This window comes from Spodoptera frugiperda, chromosome 12 (genome assembly GCF_023101765.2).
Source record: "Spodoptera frugiperda isolate SF20-4 chromosome 12, AGI-APGP_CSIRO_Sfru_2.0, whole genome shotgun sequence".
Taxonomy (NCBI): Eukaryota; Metazoa; Arthropoda; class Insecta; order Lepidoptera; family Noctuidae; genus Spodoptera; species Spodoptera frugiperda.
Genome location: NC_064223.1, coordinates 11469796 through 11493855, shown reverse-complemented (window position 1 = coordinate 11493855; position 24060 = coordinate 11469796). Strand labels below are relative to the sequence as shown.

Sequence of the window (24060 nt, the reverse complement as noted above, 5' to 3'; positions counted from 1 at the left end):
GGCCGCATTAATATGAGAGACAGGGCAATTTAATTCAATAAATAATAATATTATGATCACATATCAAACGGCGATCACATAGTATTGGACATGCGAGTCACAATATGCGTATTAGCAAAGAATGGAATTAGGTGTAAAAATAACAATAATACTTAGGTATAAGATAAATTAATTTGTGCGTTTTTGTATGATATTCGTAATACATCTGGTGAAGGATGTGTTCTCTCGTGGATACATATATATTTTTTTATGGTAAAACCCGGTAAACGAGCAGACGGCTCGCCTGATAAACAATCGCCGCAGGCCATGGACACCCGAAACACCAGAGGTATTACAGAGGTATTACACGTGTGTCGCCGGCCTTTGGGGGTTAGGAATTTAAGGGCGTTTGGGGAATCTGGGATTGGGACTCACTTACACAACAAAAATATGCAAGCCTTGTTTCACGTCGGTTTTCTGTGAGGCTGTGGTATCACTCCGGTCGAGTCGGTCCATTCGTGCCGAAGCATGGCTCTCCTGCACTCAGCATGGCATTAGCATAACATCTCTATTTTTAAAGGATATAAAACGCATAATGTCAAAAATATTAGTGTGTTAACTATTTTATAACGAAGCGTTTTAACTTACAATGCCCATTATCAAACGTATTAACTTCAAAGGGACTTCAGTATGAGGACGTAATGTGCGGAATTCATTTGAGAGATCTTGAAAAAAGGCCAAGTGTTAAGCACTCTTAACCGGCGCGTTTGTATGACCACATATATGAACGAGAAGGAAACTGGAAAAGTATTTAAAGACCTTTGTAAATGTACCGTGGTTTCTATTTAAAAAACTACTAGTTAGTTCAAAACAAGACCTTAATCTGTTAACAATGGAATCACTTTTCGAACAACAACCAATCAGATTCAATCCGAACATGAATTCATATAAGCTTTACAGCGTAGTAAATAACACTGCAGTAGATCAATTCCATTTTCCAGTTATTACGTGAAATGTAACGAGAATTAATCGGGTCATTGATTCGAGTTGGCTACACGCCACGGTACATGCATTCTGCAAACATCTGCCAATATGTTTGCCTTCAAGTAAATAAGTCTTACAAATATTATTTGAGTTGGCATCTTGGCATTGGAAAGAGGTAGGTTGGGCCAACATTTTTACTTGGCTTGCTAAATATGATTTGGTAATAAAAGATAACATACTATGTGACTTACATTTTTAATGCAGTGTTCTTTTAGCCTTTCATGTTGACTGACTTAAAAGTAACTTATTAAATAAATAGGGTAATAGTAGAGTAAATACGCCTATTCGCGTCCATCCTATCCAAATGTTCGCACTTCGCACAGTTATTAGGGAAAGCCCTTTAAAATTCCCGAAAATAAGAAAACTACCATCATATTAATAGTAGTTACTACACAACTGTTTAGTCTTACACGTTTTAAGTATCTTACATTAATAGCGATCCATAAGATGGACGTGAACTGGCGATTTTACCCTACATACTCGTACATCTTTTAAATCATACTTTATCGTTGTTGTTCTTGTTCCTAAATTGTCTTGGTGTTTTACCCCTAGCTTTAAGTGGACTGAAAATTGCTTAATGACTAAGTATAGTTTTTTTGGCCATCATCATCAACAGCCTATAAGGTGGCCACAGCGGACCAAAGGCCTCTTTTCACACGGAGAAGGTTTGAGCATTATTAATCACCATGCTTGCTCAATGTGGGTTGGCGATTCCAAACAATTTTTTTTTGGCCATAATCAACATTAATATTAAAAAAAACCGCATCACACATTAAGCACACCTTTTTTAAAAGACTTCTTACAAAAACAACCAAAAATATTAGACCAAAACTAAACCACGTACCCTAAAACAATGAGCTACACTCAAAATAATTTATCGTTGACCTTGCACTGACGTCCAAAATCTATGTCTCAGTTCTGAATAACCTAGTTTGCTGTCTAGGAACATTCAAGTTAAATTTTATTAGCTTGTTATAATGCAGTAAAGAAATGAATTCGGCCTTATCTGCATTTGCGGGTGGCGTGACTACATTTTAAGGTCGAAAGTGACTGTGATGCATTGGCTAGACAAGTATGGAACTCCATACCGCCGAAAGTTTGCTTTGCTTTGTCCTTGCGCCACGATTTGTAGATAGTGTAGATTCTATCACTTTTTTCTTTCTTTTGTTGCTTGTAAAATTGTGTTACGTTTCTTTGTTAAAAAGGAAAGTGATTTTGATTTCTATACCTAACTAGCTTCCGCCAGCAGCTTTGCACGCGGTTCCTGGGATAAAACGTATCCTATGTGCTATTCCAGACCATAATCTACTCCTGTTCTACCAATTTCAAACCAATCTCTTCGGCCATTTTGATGTGATTGAGTAACAAACATACACATTAACGCAAAAACATTCGCATATATATTTTGTTTAGTTAATTTTGATGAATTCTGGTGTTAATTTTATACGCAAAATATGGAAAATCGATTTAATTTAAATTTTTTATGGGATAGTTCTATAAAATTAGAATTAAATCTTAGTAATAGCGCATTTTTCTTGTAAAAATACTGAAGTACTTACGGGAACCTTTGTTAAGGGGAGGCCTTTGTTCAGCAGTGGACGTCAGCTGATGATGATGATGATGACTTACGGGAACATATGAATGATCTGGAATTAAACCTATCCCAGACAGTATTCTAATAACAAATCGCTCAGCAACATAGCTTATCGCACCGTCCACTTGAAGAAAACGTTATGTAGCCGTAAAATAGTAAATTTTAATAGGTATTAGTAGGTTAACAGGGTCTGCGGTAATTAAGTCTGATACGATCTAGCAGTTGATGAGAAATCTTGTATGAACTTTGACGTTTTACAACAGCTCGCGACCTCGTCTAAGGTTAAAAGTACGGCTACGGAATATTGCTTTGCTTTACACTTAAATTAGTGCAGTGGAGTTATTGCCAATTTATATTTTTTTATTGTTGGGGTGTTGAGAGAAAATTGCTTTTTTGTAATTGAGTAGTTTAAACACATGAAATTGTCATGAAGTTATTTGTTTTTATCACATAAGCCGGTAAACGAGCAGAAGGTGATCCGTCTGCCTATCCTACCTGAATGGACACCCGAAACACCAAAGGCATTACAAGTGCCATTGTGCCAGTTGCTGGCGTTTTGGAAGTTAGGAATTTAAAGGTTGTCGAGGAATCGGGGATTAAGCCTCTGGTAACCTCATTCATACAAGGAAATACAACGCAAGCATCGGTTTTCTGTGAGGCCGTGGTATCACTTCAGTCGAATCGGCTCATTCGTGCAGATTGTCAATACTTTGCCCACTACGTAGTACTTAGTCATTGGTGCGATGACGATTGTAGTGGATAAAATACAGAAAAGGTTATTTTGGAGCCGTTACTTAAAAAAACCGAACAAAAAAGAGTTTCCACATAAAAATTAATTGGAAACTTCAACATGACCTACCAAACGGTACTGCCGTAGTTTTCCTAAGTAGAACAACAACTGCGCCACAGTTTTTTGGTCATGAATACATTTTCTAGGCACTTTATCAACTTCCAAAACATATGTGGGTGGTTCACATACAGCAGGTTAACAAAATGCATGTGCTGTGGCGTGTTGCCAACCCGAATCAGTGACCCGATTACTTCTCGTTGCATTTGACGTAATAGTTCGCAAACAGAATTGATCTACTGCAGTGTTATGTGCTGTGGTGCTTGTATTAGTATGTTAGTGTTGTTGTTTTGTTCTTTTTTTTTAACTGGTGATTAGGGGACTTAAGATGTGTGACAGAAATTTTGACGAGATATACTTGAATTTTTATATTTTTAACTCTTATTAAAATTCTTTCGTTTACTTGATTGTTGCATGATTAGAAAATTGGAGTTATTTTTCATTATCAGCAAAACCACCATCAGTTTTATCTTCGGCTTTAATTTGCTTGCCAAAAAAATGTTCTTGTTCAATGTCTTCTCTCGCCTTGGGCGAGGCTGCTTTTAGTCAGACTCTTACTAAGTAAAAACCACTCCGTTTCTACTCCTGCTTTAAGCCCCGGTAAACCCACTAGGTATTCCGCAGCTCCGGGTCACAAATGACCTTTACCAGCCAACCATAATCTTCAACCAAGGTCATCTGGCTCCAAGAAAGTCTACATCCACATCTTCACACAATTTACAGTTTCATTATTAGGGCATTTATAACGGCAGCTCTTGGCTACAAATCATAGCGTTAAGCTAGACAGGCTGGTCAATTAAGGGGGGATGCCCTCAACGCCACAAGAATATTAATTTAAAATTGACGAACTTTCCTTAAGTATGATGTCAGGAGTTTTGATTACTTTCCATCTTGTTTTTTTGCGGTTTTTCTTGAGGTTTTTTTGATTGGTTCATGGTTTGATGTTAGGAGTGGATTTTTGCAGTATTTTTATAATGTTGGTGTTAGGGAAGAAGATGATGCTATGTTAGTTATCTTGCAACGCCTTTTAACTCCGAAGGGGTAGGCAGAGGTACATATGCTTCTATACAATGTACACAATAGGGGGTGAGCCTATTGCCATATACTGGGCAGAATTCCAGTCTCCGTGCTACTACTGCGAAAAAAACCCAGTAATACTTTGCCCGACCCGGGAATCGAACCTGAGCCCCCTTGTACGGTACTCGTACTTGCGACCACTATCGTCCACAGCGTCTATCCTTATATGTAAATGGATAAACAGTGGTATATTACAGCCGATCCCCTTTAGAAACGATAATAACGTTACGAAACATAAGTCGAAAGTAATTTAAATCAGTAATCTCTTAAACCTCAACAATTTCCAAACTTTTCTATGACTTACAAACACAATGAAAACAATAACTTGGCGAAACAGTATTTTGTTAGCCCTATTTTCTTCTGTCTGCGGCATTAACGATCGATTCTCAACTTTATAGCTTACACTTACGGTATTATATCGTTTGGTGGGATAGAAATATGAAATATGAAATTTATTACCAAATTGGTAGTTACGTTGTAATGGTACGTCACGCAAGGGATAGGTGAGATTTATAAATTACGAACATGGCTTAATATGAGTTATTCACAGGTGTTTTATAGCTATTAAATAACTTGATAATTAATACTATGTGTGTGTGATTAATGATTTGTAGACGGTGGGTTGGATGATTGCTTTGTTTGTGTGTGTGGGGATATGGAAATGTGATTGTGTTTCGCTAAAAAGTAAAGGAAAGAAAGAAGATTTTTAACTTTATCTTCTGGATAATTAAGAAAAGCTAAGACTATGTATTTATTTGGCTGAGAGGTTCGTAGTAAATATTTCTTTTTTTTTAAGTCGTTGGCTCACATACTCGCTATGGTTTTCTCCTATGCCATGGGTGCGTTTACAAACATAGAAGTTCACATACACATGACACCCAGATCCGAAACAACAATTTGTGGTTCACACAAAGAGTTACTACGTGCGGGAATCGAATCCGACACACATTGCACGACAGCCGCACCAGCCACTGTAGCAGTAATGGTGCAGTGCAATATTATTTATATGATTCTTATAACCAACAAAACAAAATATAATTCTTCAAGTTAGGCTTACATTACCTTGACCATAAATCGAAAACTGAAACTACCCATAACTTAAAAAAGGCGCATCTAAAGCCACTAAAATAGCGTTCTAAAAATAAATGCAGCTTTACTTTACACCGTCTAAACAGTTTCTAAGTTCAATGGGTCAAAAGTCGAGTCACACATGCTCTTTGTAAGCAAAGGGAAAGCAACCCTCTGCGAGGCCAATTTCCGGATGCCGACACCGCTTGACGTATCTATTGCTACTCGCGCCATTGTTCGCAACTAAGTTTAAACTTTGAATGTTGGAATCGCATTCTATTTGTCTGTGATTGATTGTCTGTTTGTTTGTTAAGTTGGCTGCTCTGGTTGTTTGATTTTGAATTAGGAATTGATTGATTGTGTGATCTAGTATTTCTTATTAAATTACTGGCAGGTAAAATTATTTATACGTATTTTGAATTTAGAAATGGAATGCTGCTATATTTATATGTGCTATAAAAATGAATGCCAGTGTGTTTTTTACCGATTGTTTCTAGGTTTAATTATAATTTTGATTGACTCGTGAATCGAAAGCATCATTCAGTATTCTGCACTAATCAAGAGCTGCGGACTACCTAGCAGGTTTACCGGGGCTCCGGCTCGAAAAACAGAAGTAGGAACGGGATGGATTTTAGTTAGTAATAGTCTGACAGTCACTCTCGCATCCACTAAGATGGGAGAAGGTACATTAGATGATTTTTCCCCCTCAAAAAAAATAGTACTCTCGACACCCTCAGTTGCAATCACTCGATTAATAAGACCGTCAGGTTGGATAATAAATATATAGAACATGAACTATTAACCTACAAAGATATCTTAAAAGTACCTACTACTAAAATTCCTACCACTCTTTTAATCCAAAAAAGTCACAATCCCCAAGCTCGAACGTGATTGGTGTAATGTAAAGTCAAACGAACAAAAAGATACGAATCACCGTTCAGAATGAAACAATGCGATTAATAAAAATCAAATTAGAAATGGCGAACTAGGTCAACTCAGACACGTGACCTGTTAATTTTAATTAACCACGAAACTGGTTCCGTTAAAATTTATATAACAAAAGAGGTTTAATATGATTTTAGGTGCGATAGAGGTAACTATTGTAGTCAGAAATAATACCGAGCCTTTACCTGAATTGTAGTTCTATTTTGTTTCATATTTTTGAGGTTAGAAGCTTTTCGAACGATACGCTGTTTGAAAATTTTGTTTTGTGCCAGTGTTATTTAATATTATAATGTTAATATTCTGTGCTCATCATTATGAGAATGGAGACGATACGTCATTCTACGACGTGTTCAAAATTCTGTGTATTTTAAATAGCGTGTTCGGCGCTCTGATTGGCCGATTCATGACAATTTAGTGATTCTCTGTAATGACAGATACTTAACTGTCTAGAGGCCATGGGGCAGAGTATTCATCTTTGTAGCCAATTTGACAGACCTCTGATAAACCTCAAACTTATAAAATGCGATTTCCAATCTGCCTACTGAGCGTGAAAATTGTAGTCGATAAGACCTGACGGGTTACCGGCGTTCCAGCTCGAAGTGCAGAAGTAGGAACGGGGTGGTTTTTAGTCAGTAAGAGTCTATCACTTTCTCTCGCCTCATCAAAAGCGGGAGAAGTCATTAGATGATTTTACTCTTAAAAATAAGTCTCAATATCCATAGCCACATTACCCTAATAAAGATTTGTTGACGTCTTATCAGAAGTTCTAATAAAGGCAAGATAAACAATAGAATAGAATCCCTCGTATAATTCAGACATTCGCGTCGGTATACGGAACTCATTGGTCGTAAAAATATGATTATGGCGTACAAAAGGTTATTTGATTTGGCACATGCGAGCCGGGCCACAGGATTGACATCACTGGCGGTTGGCGCTGTATTGATTTCTACAGAGTTCGACTCGTGTATAAAAATTGATGATTCGAATTTTGAAAGTATGTATTTTTTTTGTGGTATCTGTGTTGATTTAATTTAAAGAGTCCTTCTCCATTCGAAATTTGAATTCTATACTTTGGAACGAGTACAACCTAGCCTCACTGACAGACTTCTTTGACTTTGTTGTTTTTATAAATGCGTATTGATTAAAATTTCTTGGAATCTGAAATGCAAGTTTGTGATTTGGAAGTTCTTGGTTCAAGGTTGCTTTTAGATTAGAAAAATTCAAGCAAATATCCTAATATTATGTGACTACTTTTATTCATTAGTTCTTGAGTCCCATATTATATTTATATTTTTTACTAAATCCGTTCATTAGTTTTCGCCCTTTTAATTTCATAATTAATCATATTCACACATTTTCTCTACCTACTTTTATACGGTTCATTATAATACCACTTATCGATCGTATATTTTCAAACCAAAACGCGATTTTCACGCTAAATTCTAGGCCAATGTGTTATATAAACAAAAATGTACTACAATCTAGTATAAGCAAGCAGCCCATGCTTACAGGGGCTACAAAAACTTGGGCCAAGTGTGGCAAGTTACCGGGCACCGGGTCAGTGTAACATTTAGTTGGACGAGCGAGTGGCGAGCCCACCTCACTCCGGCTCAACTACTTTATTAGACAGTACAGTTGCTAACAAAAATCATTTGCTACCGTTTGCCCAGCCAGTTGATTTCCAATTGGTTATTCTCGCTTTGTTATTAAGTTATCGATATTTTGTCGCTATTGTTTTTTAGGACGAGTGGTCGCATGTGCAATTGCCGGACAAGAGGTCTCCGGTTCAATTCCCGGGTCGGGCAAAGTATTACGGGGCTTTTTTCGGTTTTTCGAAAATTTCTGAGTAGTAGCACAGAGTCTTTTTTTTTGAGGGGGAAAATCATCCAAGGACTTCTCCCGCCTTGGGCGAGGCGAGAGGGAGTGTCAGACTCTTACTGACTAAAAACCAACCCGTTCCTTCTCCTACTTTTTGAGCCGGACCCACGGTAGGCCCGCTATGTATTTCGCAGCTAGTCCAGTATATGGCAATAGGCTCACCCCCTATTACATGGGACTTATAACACAATTGGTGAATTGGTGTACATTGTATAGCGGCATTAAGTGCCGTGATGTGCACCTCTGCCTACCGCTTCGGGGATAAAAAGCGTGACGTTGCTTTGTTTTTTACTGTCCATTGTTTGGTCTTCGCTAGTTTCATATACATATACAATGTAGTTTATGCATAGTTATACATTATTTATACACTTATAATGTGTTTGTTTACGTTGTATGCAATTTCCATAGTCCATTACTTATTCATCTTACGCCTGGTAGCAATTACCTTTAACGATAAGGCTACCCATTGTATATTATTGTTTTAATTTGTTATTTTACTGTATAGGTACTCGTAGATACGTTTTTATTGATAAAAATCAATGTTTAATAAAATATTTTCTATTGTTTTGTATGGTATTAGTATTATCAATTTTACGGTCCATAAACGATGTATTCTATTTATGATTAGTTTGAATATGTGTATTAAAATTGTAGGTATATTGTAAGTTTTTCTATTGAATGAGAACTATTAAATCGAATACATATCTACAATTAACAATAATTATTGATATGTTGCTGTACTAATTTCATAAACTTACGGATCGTAAAGAATAAAGTTATACACAAAGATTGGATCAAGTCAGAGGAGAAAACAGTTGCCGGAGTTTGTGTTTCCTGATGGGTATAACCTGGGTGTCTTCAAGGCTCGAGTAAATAGGTTGCTTATGGGACGTTGCAGACGTTCTCCATCGTAGGCCGCATCATCGCTTACCACGATAGATGAGTAGATGGTGGTCGAACGTCGACCAGTCAAATATTTATAAAATGCATATTTAAAAAAAGCTGTAATCTTTAAAGACTTCAGTTTAAAACGTTTATGTACGGTCTTTGACAACTGTGTAGTCCCTTAGTTAGGTCTCACGATACCCGCAAGAAGAGTGACAAAACAAAACAAAAGTATTCAACTCTATCACACGCACACGCCATACTTTCATTAACCTCACGTTACCACTTGTGTAAGCGACTGTACTCGGAGCTTCAGGGCGTGATGATAAGAAGTTTTTCTACGGTTGCCGCTATAAAAACTTTGCGATTGCCGTCGAGGGTGTGGCCGTCTTCAGCTCATTTCTAGCTCAGTTCCGCTCCACTCTTTCTATTTATTCGATGCCAAGTTTTAATTGACTAGAAAATAATATGCGAGCTGCTTCGTTGAGGTTTCTGGTTGCAAGTTTGGGTGCCAAGAACGTGAGGAGGTTGGATAATGTATTTATTAATGGCTATTTTGCTAAATGTTAAATGACTGCCTCTTTGGTCGAGTGGTCGCAAGTGTGACTGCCGGACAAGGGGTCTCAGGTTGGATTCTCGGGTCGGGCAAAGTATTACTGGGGTTTTTCAGTTTTTCGAAAAAATTTCAGTAGTAACACGGAGTCTGGAATTGTGCCCGATATATGGGAATAGGCTAGCCCTCTATTACATGGGACTTATAACACAAATGGTAAAAAGTGGGTGTACATTATATAGTGGCATTACGTGCCGTAATGGAAACCTCTGCTTACCCCTTAGGTGATAAAAGGCGTGACGTTGCAAGCATTTTTCTAAATAAATAATGCTTTTTATCTGTTTTACTCTACAAAGGGTTAAGTAACATATGACCGGTTCTGTGTATAATTTCTAACTACTATACGTGTATTTATAGATGTTCTGTAATCAATGATTCTACATAATTAATCAACCAATCAGACCCACTTTGTAGCAATTAGTGAATCTCTCTTCTATTTCCGATACCCTTATGATGTTGTGCAACGTGTAATTTATGTAATTATATAAATTTGTCTTTATGTATTATATCTTAAGGTGTAAGTGTACAATACTGTGTAACCACCACACGGCAGCAGATCTATACTTATATATATATATATATATATATATATATATATATATATTACATATAATATTATAAAGCTGAAGAGTTTGTTTGTTTGAACGCGCTAATCTTCGGAACTACTGGTTTGAATTTAATAATTCTTTATGTGTTGGATAGTCCATTTATTGAAGAAGGCTAGGCTATAAAACATCACACTAAAACCAATAGGAGCCGAGCAGAGCGGGTGAAACCGCGCGTAAGTAGTTAGTATTAATATAAATCTGATCAAGTTTTTAAAGAGGAACTTATTAGCAAACTTAGTAAGCTTCACGAAATCCTCATTTAGCTTGGCTGTACCCTGGTTTTAGTGAATAGGTCGCGTGCAGCCACGGCTGGTATTCCACTGAATATATTAAAGTCTTGTATCTTTTGTTTTTTCGCTATCCAATGATGTGTACGTTGCGATGACGCAATAGAAGCCGGAGTTTGTAGACCGCAGGGCAAAAACTGGGTTTGTGGGTAAATAATATTCATGTAGGTTTTAGTATTATTCTCTACGACGTAGGAATGGGGTTAGTAGAATATTTTTCTTAATAACTACTATTTGATTTAATATCATGGGTTGCGGAGAACCGTAGGAGTTACTGTTGTCCTCCCTCCACTCTTGTTTTACTCATTTCGGGAGGAGTCATTTAATGGCTCTTCCTCTTTACTAGACGTGAGACTGTAAGTAACTTTTTTTGCTATAGTCCTCATGTTTGAGTTTATGTTTATCAGAGACTACTGCCCAGTGTCTGTGAAATGTGTAGTCCCTTAGTCGACACCGAAGGAAGCAGGGAGACGCTGGATACAGGCCGCTTTCAACCGATCAATCTCATATACGGATAAATATTTCTTGTCTTACCAACAGTTATTAACCTTATTACAATCTTATATGTTACTTATACCGACTACAATAAACTCATTCAAACTAGCCATTACTAAACTATTCAATAAACACACACTTAATAGTCGTCTTTCGCATTTAATATTCATGTTCACACACACACACACACACACGTAACCCGCTACAGAACTTAGAACATGATGTGTAATTTGCTAGTGTAAACAATGGATCATCAATTATTAGAGACAGCTCATTGTCAGCGATGATTGATGGAGTATCGACAGGTGTAACTAGTGCTGGTGTAATGGTTGTAATCGTTACTCGGTCGGTAATGATTTTAGTGGGAGGTATGATTTGGGTAGTATTGTAGGCGTTGTTGTTTGGAGTTGTATTTGTAGGGGAGTTTTACGTCTGTTGTGTAATTAGAGTGTTAATGATTGGAGATGCCGTATAGAATTTGAGGTTATCGGAGACCCAATTACCCTCCTTTCCAATTCCTGATTCCTCAACAACCCTTAAATTCTTAGTCCCAAAAGGCTGGTAGTGCACTTGTAACGCGTCTGGTGTGTCAGGTGTCCATGGGCGGCGGCGATTGATTATGATCAGGTGATTCGTCTGGTAGTTTACTGGCTTATACCAACGGCACAATTATTTGTGTCTCCTCCATTTGACTAACACTCTCCTCGTGAGTTTCGTTAGAGATTATTCACTCATTTGATAGGGACGGGTTTGTGCCCCTTGATATACTTAAATCTCTTAAACAGGGGTTTTGAACATGATTATCATGCTTTGCATCTTCTTTCATTTAAAATTATCTTTTCACTTTTCAGGCGGATATGAAAACGTGATTGTTATATTATTGTTTTGATTTAGATTAATTTATAATGCAGTTTTTACACCCAAAGATTAAGTGCTACAACTACCATAAAACAGTACCAACTAAGCCGTGTTTTACCTCAGCAAATATAAGAAATAATCCTCCATCTTGCTCTTTTATTTCTTTTTACCGAGACTAACGAGAAATATGAAAAATAAAGCAAGTTATTGGAAGGAAATTAAGGTCGTGCCGTAGTCTTTAAGTGATTTACTGGTTAACTCAACGGACTAACTCAAGTGTTTACACAAGTTTCCTGACCAAAGAGGTTCTAGTTTAACGTCGAAGCAAAGAGTTTTTCGTTTGTTTTTTTTCTCTTCTGTCGTAGTTCCATTTTTAATTTGAAATTGCGCGCGAAAATTAGAGATTGGTGGTGTGGTTTTAATAATGTGGTTAGGTATTATTTTGTTTTTATTGTGGCTGGAAAATTTTTGAATAAAGAATTTAATTATTTTATTTTGAAAAATAGAATGTAACTCCTACTCTTAAAGGTCCCACAAGCCCGCATCAGCCCGCATCAGTACGCATCGTATGTAGGCATGATGCGGTGCGTACGATACGGATGATGCGGATCAATGGACGCAGTTGTATGAGTTTCTATACAAGAAAAACTAAAATCCGTTGCGTGCGGTGCGTGCGATGCGTACGATGCGGGGCTATGGCCGCGTACATTAAATCCTTTGCACACGTTACCTGCAATACGTCAATTTAATTCAATTTTTATTTCAATTACTTTCAATATCAGCATAAAACAACATTATTAGGAGCCCGTGAGGTAACATACATACATAAGAAGCTCCTATATGTAGATATACGCGAAAGTAGAAGTAAACATTGGCGACTTACGCAGTTAAGTAAAAACTCCGTATTTGTTCGTTCCCGGAGGCGCGGCCCGAAATCAATAGCTGACGAGTGATCGCACGTGTAGTACAGGGTGATACACCTTCAGGATACAGGGTGTTGCTGAATTGTAGTTCACAATTATTGCAGATTTTTATTTTCTTAAGCAGTAGGTAGGTAGATTATTTAATGTCCTAATAAGTAAAGATGCGCATAGAATGTTACAACTACTTTTCAACAGTTTTTTTGAGAAGGGAAAATCATCCAATGGTTTCTCTCGCCTTGGGCGAGGCGAGAGGAGTGTCAGACTCTTATTGACTAAAAACCACCCCGTTCCTACTCCTGCTTTTCAAGCCGGAGTCCCGGTAACCCGCTAGGCAGTCCGCAGCTCATTTTTCAACAGCTACATTTGAAAGAATTATTTTAGACTTTGCTACATTAAGCAAGAAATACGAAAATGCCAAACACCGTGATACCAAACTAGGGACGTTTCAAACAGTCGCTCATGACACCACTCACCTAACTATTACATAAATAAAACTAAACAATAACACTAGACAAAAAAATAAAGCTGTCTACATATCGACTGGCGCGTACATTCGCGATAGTATGGTCACGAACAAAAGGCGCGTCCTTGAGTCCGCCTGTATCCTTGAACCGGTCCAAGGCCACGAACTTTGCGCGCCGACTGTACCCTAGCGGGCGTAAACATGTGTGCACTTACACAGGATTCTAATGATGAGTCTTTTTGTGGTTGTGTGAGTTTATTTTTTTATTTTTGTTAGATTTTTTTTGTTGGTAATGTGGGAAAGTATGGAAGAAGTTGAGATATGATTGCAATTAATTTTAGATTCGTATTATTTGTAAGGGTAGAAAGGCCTTTGCCCTGCAGTGGGACGATCATGGCCGAAATAGAAATTGAATTATTTGTAAAATAAATATAAATATCGTTGATTATTATTATATAACGGTGTAATTTTATTATGGTAATGATATTTTCTTTAATATATATAATACATGTGTGATCATCATAAAATATCAATTTAACTAATTGAATAACTTAATTATTATGTTTTTCGGCTTACTCACGTAATTATTTGACGAGGAACTCGACTAATTTCAAGCCATGCTGGAGGCTCCTATTCATGAGCAGCCTTCCGCGACACAACGCGGCGACTGTCACGCTGCTAATCATATCCTCGTCAAATAATTACGTAAGCCGAAAAACATATTAAATCAAGAAAGTTATAATATATATGAATAACGTTGAAAATATTTTATGTAGAAAATGCATTTACATGACCCAAAACCAAAAATCAACATGAATCTGCACATTCAATGCAAACTCTTCGTTACACAGAAAAAAAAAACAAAAAAAAAAAAAACGAAAAAAATGTACTACGCCAAAACCTTTTCACATTAAAAAAAAAACGCAGCTCGCATTTCTACTGCAAAAAGGCTGCAGAAATATTTTCATCACCCGAGTACTTTCAAGCTAGTTAAAAAAAAAGTTTGCGAAAAAAAAACCACCGGTAGCCGGTTCGTTCAGAAAACTAGGAGTTGAGTTTAGTTTCAACGGAGAGGCCACTCGACCGGTAGCTTGGACAAATTGCACTCTAGTGGCTTAAGACCCTCGGGCGCAGAATTGAGACGTGGACGTTGCGCTTTTAGGGAAGATATAGGTGAAAAATTATGAGCTTTTTATTTAATTATTGTGTTATCGGCTTACTCACGTAATTGTTTGACGAGGAACTCGACTAGGTTCAAGCCATGCTAGATGCATGCATTTTATTTAATTGGTTCACATCACATCAACAGTCTATAAGTAGCCACTGCTAATCAAAGGCCTCTTCTCACACAGAGATGGTTTGAGCATTAATAACGACAATCAGCTTGCTCAATACGAGTTGGCGATTTCAAACTTATAATTAGAAATAATTATGAGCCCAGGTTTCCTCACGATGTTTTCCTTCACCTTTTGTCAGTGGGGTCTTAATTATCTTTGAAAGTACGTATACTCGGAAAATGTCACATAGGTACTTGCCGTTGGTAGGTTTTGAACGAGAGCGTATTTAGTGCTTTGATTGGTTAGCTTAATCGATCCGGCCAATCAGAGCGCCGAATTCGCTGTCGTTTCGATTACTTTAAACGTAAAGCAAACTAGTTGCAGAAAGGTTTGAATATTAGCAACAATAGTGTCAAAGTATAATTCAGCGCGTCGGGCCTGTCCATACCACGTTCCCGTATGTTTCCACATTAAAACTCCATTTTCCGCATTCGTCCGTCTAAATTTCAAATGCTATGCTGACTCTCTAAGGGTTTAAGTGTAATATTTTCCTCTTCACAGAATTTCTTGGCATAGTTTTTTTATTTAAGGAGAATAATAGATGATGACAAGTTTTTCTATGTAGGGATGTATTGAATTGTTCATTTGTCTTGTTGATTTTTTACGGGGACCGGTTGTTTATTTTCAGTGCTGGGTATATGTTTGGAAAATGGAAGTTTTCGATATAGTCCAGTCAAATTAGGTTAAATTAGGTAAGAATCTCGGAATGCGAGATACCCAGCTGTAATTTTGTATATACTTGTCTATTGACCCCCTAAAACTTGTCTCAAAACCTACATATGGTAGGGTGTAAGCAACCCTTAAAATTCAGGGTCAAAGGGCCCAAAAGTCGTTTTTTTGCGGTTTTTTCGAAATATCTCATTTCCTATGGGTTTTTGGTAATTGTATTCAATAGCAATATTGTAGCGTACAAAATTCTCTACAACTTTTGTATAAACTATTTTTCTTACGGTGAACCGTTTTCGAGATAGAGGGCGGAGAGCGCGGTCACTGCATCTCTTCAAAAATTTTTTTCGTCTCACCTATCCGTGATGGTTGTCTATGGATAGGACATTAAAAAATACGTCATGGTTCCTAAAACCATTTTTCGTCAAAATCAATCGTTTGAAAGATAGACGCTTCCAAAGTGGAAAAATGAGGTCTATAGAATGTGTCCTGCCCTCTAACTTTTAAAATAAGTGAGTAAGAAAACTAAAAAAATATATGCTGTAGATTTTAATGGAAACTTTCAATGAAAATTGGTTTGAACGAGATATCATAATTAGTTTTTAAGAATTGATTAAAAGAATTGAGAAAGTGGAAAATTAAGTGTGTTTTTATTAAAAATGTATCAATTCTTAAAAACTAATTATGATATCTCGTTCAAACCAATTTTCGTTGAAAGTTTTCATTAAAGTCTACAGCATATATTTTTTCTAGTTTTCTTACTAACTTACTTTAAAAGTTAGGGGGCAGGACACATTCGATAGACCTCATTATTCCACTTTGGAAGCGTATATCTTTCAAACGATTGATTTTGACGAAAAATGGTTTTAGGAACCATGACGTATTTTTTTATGTCCTATCCATAGACAACCATCACGGATAGGTTAGACGAAAAAAAATTTTTTTGAAGAGATGCAGTGACCGCGCACTCTCCGCCCTCTATCTCGAAAACGGTTCACCGTATAAAAAAATAGTTTATACAAAAGTTGTAGAGAATTTTGTATGCTACAATATTGCTATTAAATACAACTACCAAAAACCCATAGGGAATGAGATATTTCGAAAAAACCGCAAAAAAACGATTTTTGGGCTTGACCCTGAATTTTAAGGGTTGCTTACACCCTACCATATGTAGGTTTTGAGACAAGTTTTAGGGGTTCAAAATACAAGTATATACAAAATTACAGCTGGGTATCTCGAATTCCGAGGTGAATTCCTAAATTGACTGGACTAATATCGATCGCCATGCAGTAAAAAAACGTTTTATGTAATTATTTCATGAATAAAATGTTTTTTGTCTTTATGGGACACATGGAAAAGTATTGTGAAATAAGATTTTTTTTAAATATAACTTAAGAATAGTTATTTTCGTCTCGTTTTCACGTTGCACCAAGTTCCCGATGACGTTCTCATCGACTAGTAGGTATAACTCCAGGTTTTCATGTTTAAAAGCATTTCTGGCGTTTTAGAGTCAAGTGCCACTTCTGAAAAGAGCTCTTTACGATGCTTTCAGCGCTTTAAGTGGCCAAAGGGTATGGAGTTTGAACAATCGATGTCAAGTTCTAGATGTCGAATTTATATGACTTCCATTTTGTTCAAGTATCAATTACGCTCTTGTTAGTTCCGGGGTAACGCGGTGGATGGCGTTAGCTATGATAATTGCTATCTTAATTAGTGTGTCAAGGGGATTATGATAATTTTCGCTTTTAATTGGATTTCTTTGTTGATATCGGTTTTTGTTTTATTATGAATGGCTTCAGAATGTTTAGGGTGTATTCAGATCTCAGATCTCACTCAGATCTGATGAAAGCGCTGCTCAAAAGCATTTCGCCGATTTGGACGCGTGCATGAAAAATAACACAAATACAATACCACATTATTCATCAATAACTACGATTGATACACCTTAAGTAATCACTAGTACATTCCAAGCCTACTTCAAACAGAGGGAACTACGGCCTAGCAAATAAATCAACAGTAAAAGTACAATAATACTCTAGTGCTCCAGTCGAGTAGATATAATATGTCATTTGTTGAGTACAGTGACACACCACTTCTTTGAAGGAAGTTGGTAAACGAGCACATGTATCATCTAATGGTAAACTATTGGTGCCGGCCATGGACACTCGCAACACCTGAGGAGTTGCAAGTGTTGAGCTCTTTTGAGGATTGTGTATCTGGTAACCTCACAGACAACACAAAGCAAGCGTAGTTTCACGCCGGTTTACTCGGAGGCCGTGATCACGTGTATCACTCTATTCCAGCCCATTCGGTGTTGACTAAACAGCAGTGTAGATATTTTATAGTATACAATAAAGTCGCGGTTATCTGTCCCTATGTATGCTAAAATCTTTAAAAACTACGCAACGATTTTTGATACGTTTTTGATATTTAGTGATTCAAGAGAAGGTTTATTTATACACTTCACGTGTGCAAAACCGCGGTCGAAAGCTAGTTCAACTATACATTTGCTGAGTACAATGGTATACAACTATACATTTGTTGAGTACGAGTACAGTCGCGTCCAACAGGCAATCAGTTAAGTGCTTCAAGATTGAGGCTCGTGCTTGTTACTATGGGACGAGGGTGACTGTACTATGTAGTGGTAGTAGCTGGTATATATGTATAGCTATGTATATAAACGGTAGGGTTAGGTAATCAGGTGTATTGTGATTTTATACTGAAATTGATTATTTTTATAGGACATTGTGATGATTCAGTCAGTTTTTATTTCAGAATTTACAATTGGTGAATATTTGTTTCAGTAGGTATATTGTACAACACTCTTCTCTTAATTCCATAAATAAATAATCAACTTGCGTTTGATTCTTGGGAGGCCTTTGTTCAGCAGTGGACGTCTCTCGGCTGATGATGATGATGATGATGTGTGATTCTTAAAAGAGTTGATTGAGCTGTTAATGGAATGGTTAAAACATAGTGTAAAAATATTTACATTAACCATTACAAAAGGTTAAAGGTTAAAACCTTTTTTGTTTTATTAAATATGATATTGTAATTTTTCCTTTAATTTATTTTTGTATCTGTCTTGTTCCAGGTGGTGACGAATAGGATGTGAAGTGGTGTTCCCTGCTGCACACGCGCCGCTAGCAGCGGGCATGGCGACCCGGAGATAGTGCCAGGTGACGTCATCATACCATCATAAATTTATTTACAAAATGTGGAAGAGCCATGCTTCGGCACGAATGGGCCGGCTCGACCGGAGTGATACCACGGCCTCATCAAAAACCGACGTGAAATAACGTTTGCTTTATGTTTCGTTGTGTGAGTGAGGTTACCGGAGGCCCAATTCCCCCCTTCCCAATCTTCCCAATCCCCGATTTACCAACAACCCTTAAATTCCTAACTCCTAAAAAGCCGGCAATGCACTTGTAACGCCTCTGGTGTTTTAAGTGTCCATGGGCTGCGGCGGTTGCTTATCATCAGGTGATACGTCAGCTCGTTTACTGGCGGCGTGTCCTATAAAATAAATCTGTATTTTCCATCAAAAGTACAACGAGCTTCAGAATATTCTTGCAACTCCATTTTCCAAAATGACCGTATAAAAAAGTATAGCAAAAATGTACTGCATAGATAAGTTTCAGTAACATATACATACATACATACATATAAGGGTTAAATATGATGCTTGTCGTGAGGTTGGGCAGAGAAAAATATAATTAAGTCGTTTGTATGTCCCGGCACGGAGGCAGGCGTGCGGGGACTTTATGGAGTTCACTCTAGTGATGGTACGTGTGTAGTATCGATACTTTTATTTTTTTCTTTTAACTATGTTTTTCTACTAAATTGTACTGGTTTCGTGTACGTCCGTGATTCACTTGGGGTTAGTAGAATAACAGCGCAAGGCCCTGTCTTGCACATGCTGTCCCATTTCAAAATGCATACATTGTCATGTTTCTTGCGTGTCCAGTAAATTATTTGTTTTTGTTTTTTTCTTGTTAAAATTATAAAACGCAATGTATTGTGAAGTTGGGAAAACTTAACCTTTGATTTCAATTAGTTGAAATTATAGACTAATGTAAGTTCGAATGAGATGTTGAATGTCGTAAACTAAAATAAATAAGATTAATTATTAAAATATAAATGGTAGAAATAAAAATAGAATTTTGTGCAAATTGAAATCTCGACACGCAAAAGTATTAGTCTTTCAATCTTATTGTTTTGATGAGATACTAGATAAAAAATCTACTACGCACCTCTAATAAAGTAGTAAACAAACACCGATAAAACAATAACATATTTACAAAAATAGATGACGTCACAACATTGTTACGTTTATCGATAACTTCATCTCGCCACTATCGTGCGGGGCCTGCACTATGCTATCTCAACTTGACATGTCTCGTGCTTAAAAAGCGCCGGCTAAGTTTTTAATAACATCTTTCTTGTTATATTCTAGTTTATTTTGTCACGGAAACCCCTACTGGGGAAAAATGCTTGTGTACTTATTTACTTACTTATATTCAGTTCTTGGAACATTCTATATACTTAGTTCGTTTAGTTTGGTTGAGTTTTTTAGGTCTCGTTTTCAGGAAGGGATGGTTTTGTCTTTTGGTATAATGTCATTGCTTTTTTTTTTGAGTGGGAATAATAAACCAATGACTTTATTATTCTCACGGTCGCCTTGGGTGAGGCGAGAGGGAGTGTCAGACTCTTACTGACTAAAAACCAACCCGTTCCTATTCCTGCTCTTCGAGCCGGAGCCCCAGTAACCTGCTAAGTAGTCCACAGCTCCAGGAATGGTATTGCCTGATGGTTCAAATTCAATTGACCTTTCTTACTTGAACGTGAAAGATCCTTATGGAGCTTGCTCCTCATACTATGACCATTCCAAATTCCTCATCATCACCCTGATGGTGGGTCAGATCACAAAACCTCAAACTTATGTATAACTACTTACTACTTAAAATTAATCCTTTTACCCAAAATTCTTCCTGTTTCCATTCAACTCCAAAGATTCAAACTGCAATTTCGCTCCAAACATTCACTCACAAACTAAACTACATTACGAACGAACGTACGACATGAAATATCCCATGAATTGAACAAACACTCAAACACCACACATTCCTAGGAAGAGGCATTTGAATTTGAGGAATCCCAACAATCCGGGACCCTTTGCCGTCTCACTTACTCCTTACACAAAACATCTTTAAGAAATTCTCTGTCTCTTTCCAACGCAATATTCACAGTTTATCCTAGATAGTCAGAGACTCGGAAATACTCTCGACCACGGAAATGAGGAAAGAATGAAAACTCATTAGAACGGTTATTAAGGCCGGATTACACCGCGCTCCATTAACGAGAAGTTTAAACTGAGTTTAACCTATTTTCTTGATATGATCGTGATATTAGTGAAATTGTGCCGGATCTTAGTTTTGATAGTTGACTTTAATCTGTTTTGATAGTGATCTTTGATTATCAAGTTATCTATGATTGTAACATTCTTTACGATTGAAAAAATCTGTTATCATTCAGCTAACACGTGGATTGTCACGCATGTAGGTACATATGTAACGTAAAAAATAGTGATTATTATCTTATATAACCTTGTGGAATCATAACACTACACGAGGTTTGTTATTCCCCGGCTATTCAGGAGTCATTGAGAAGGAGTAAATTGGGACACGAGGCGACGATATCATGTCCATGACTTCATCAGCAGCTGCATTCAATGTTTTTATTAAACAGAAGAGATATTGATAAGAAGATACTTTATATTTAAAGTCCGCGAGCATATAACTTATTTCAGACTCAAAACAATTTTATTGAGGAAACTTAAGTATTTTCCATTATGTGTATTTTATTATTTATGTAGTCGTTTAGCTTCAGATATATATTGTATTATATAATATATTGTATTCTTATATTTATTCTTTTGTGCTTGTGTTTTGGCTTCGCATCAATCCGCTTCATTTCTCTGCACTACCCTATGGTTGACTGTGCCTTAAGGCATTAAGTCCGCCATTCACTATTTTTGTGATGAAGACTAAATAAATAAATAAATACGCCTAACTTCTCGCGTACAGCGTGAACTAATGACATCATTGGGACAAAGTGACAGATACATTATTTTACACTTACGAACCAATGTTTAGAGCACGTGCCAATGAATATTTGAAAGATAAGCACTCGATAGTCACGCAGTTGACAGACCTCATAACATTGTTAATTGTGAAATATTTCGCAATCTATCGTCTAAATCTTTTTAATATCTCTTCGACCGATAATTAATAATTACTGGGCACGTAGTTGAATTGTCTATGCACCTGCTTGTAAACAAATAATTCTTTATCAGTACAAATGATAGTGCTAGTGTCCCTAGGTTTTGTGATTTTCCGCTATGATATATTTTTTAAGTATCTATAGAACTTGACTTTAAACTAGTTATTTTTTATCCGGAGCTGCGGACTAGCTAGCGGGTTTACCGGGGCAACGGTTCAAAAATCGGGAGTAGGAACGAGGTGGTTTTTAGTCAGTAAGAGTCTGACACTTCTTTTCGCCAGAAATCATTGGATGATTTTCCCCCCTCAAAAAAAGCTAGTTATTATTTACTAATTTCCTATGATTTATCATTTATTAGTCTCATTAATTTTATTTATAAAATTATTTTTCGGTCAACTCACTGATGATTGATTGAAGAAATCAACATCTTAGTACATATATTCAATACCTACTTCTTGATTAGGAGTCGCATTTTAAACTGACTTGACCAATAACTTTAACTTTAAAATCTTGACAAAAAAGTAAAACACAACGATACTCTTGTAAACCCGCAGATTTTTTCCAACGACTAACATTCTAACTTGGAGTTTAACCGTCGTTAAAACTATGTAATCGGCCGTAAATATTCCGCGGCCGTAATTCGTGGTTTGGCGGAGGTGCCATTTTATAAATTTATGAAGCCACCGCCTGCCTCTCATCACACGATCGTAATTTTGTCCTCAGAAAATATACGCCAACTTCTCAGTCTTTGCTTTCGAGGGAACCTCTACCAAGATTCCGGACAATCTGTAGGGTGACTACGTACGTGATGGGTTTTGGACATGAGCCTTTCTTAAAAGTTTCCTTTACTCCAAGCTTGTTTTAATTTAAAAGTCAACCTGCTGGAAATCTCTTCAACCAAAACATCCACAAACATCTTTTAAAGTTAAAACATAAAAGCAACAAGATACTTTGAATGACAAACACTCCTTTACACATTTCTCAAACAAACACTACGCTTTGCTGCTAAACAGAAACGTAATCGTCAACGAAATCTACAATTCTAACAGCTGAACTCAAATATTAAAATGAAAATCCGACATTTAAATTTATCCTCGGGGTGACCCAAATACATGGAGTGCCGACTTCAAGAGTTCTCTTTACGCTGGTCGGTCGGTACGTAATAGGCTCCCTTGGGGTATAAAATCGCCCATAAATTTCGTTTTGAGCTTCTCGTTTTGAAGACGACGATATCGGCGGTATAACGTGTCGAATATTCCTCTATATTCTCACAATATACTGCTGAAATGAGAGAAGTGTCGTAATCAAATTGGACATGTACTTGGAAGGGTGCCGTGTAAGTTGGTTTGACAGGTTATAAATAATGGCTGACGTGTAGGATGGTGGCGATAGTGATTGATGGCTCTCCGATCTAAACGCCTGAAGGTCTACTTAAGAAACAATATTTGGGAATAAAGTTGCTGTTTTCTCTCTTGGGGGGACTGAATGGATGATTAAAAATACTGGGAATTTTGTAGATGAGAATTTCGGAACTATCGCTTTCTTTTTCTTCTCGTCTAATACGGATTCTTCTGATTTATTTCGTTGCGGGATCCAAGAGAGTCTTTTATTTCCCTGAGACGCGCTGGACTTCAGTGTTCCGGTGCTTTTATGGTTGTATCTACTGTTGATCCTGGCTTATAGGAGTTGCAGGTTGTGTCGGGCTTGTCCCAAAAAAAAGGATAAGAAATTGGAAAGGATCTGACCAGACCCGAAAGAAATGACTTCTGCACACATACACGCTCCCAAATCCTTTCACCAAAACCTTTAGCTTTGGTAGCTAACTCTAAAAGTAAACCATAGCAACAGACAAGAAGACAAACTAAGAAGTGAAATAGGAAAAAAATAGTGAAGTTCTCTTGAAAGCTGTAGTGAGGCTCGCGATATCGCGCGGTCGCGTGACCGAAGGTCGCCGGTGCAGATACGGACGATTTGCAATTCAAAAGCAGACGGTGAGGGGTGGCAATGCGACAGCTCTTGCTATCAGTTGCTTTCGTCTATGGCCTTGGCGAGACTTAATTGGTGCTTTATTCGTGATTGGGTGTCGACTTGGCACTTCTTGAAGGTGCCATGAGTTTTATTGCTTGACCTATTTAAGTGGAACACCTATTGTGAATGTGAATTCTTGGCCTAGACAACGGTGCTCTGATTGTAGACAATCGAGGTTATGGT

At 37.2% G+C, this 24060-nt stretch overlaps 1 protein-coding gene across 1 annotated transcript in view; it reads left to right on the top strand.

Moving 5' to 3' along the window:
- The window catches only part of LOC118262451 (acetylcholinesterase), a 56458-nt gene that overhangs the window by 17615 nt on the left and 14783 nt on the right, over nt 1-24060 (top strand). The window contains exon 2 of the mRNA XM_035573808.2: nt 18662-18746. The gene's annotated coding sequence lies outside the window, so the exon portion shown is untranslated. The remainder of the gene's footprint in view (nt 1-18661; nt 18747-24060) is intronic.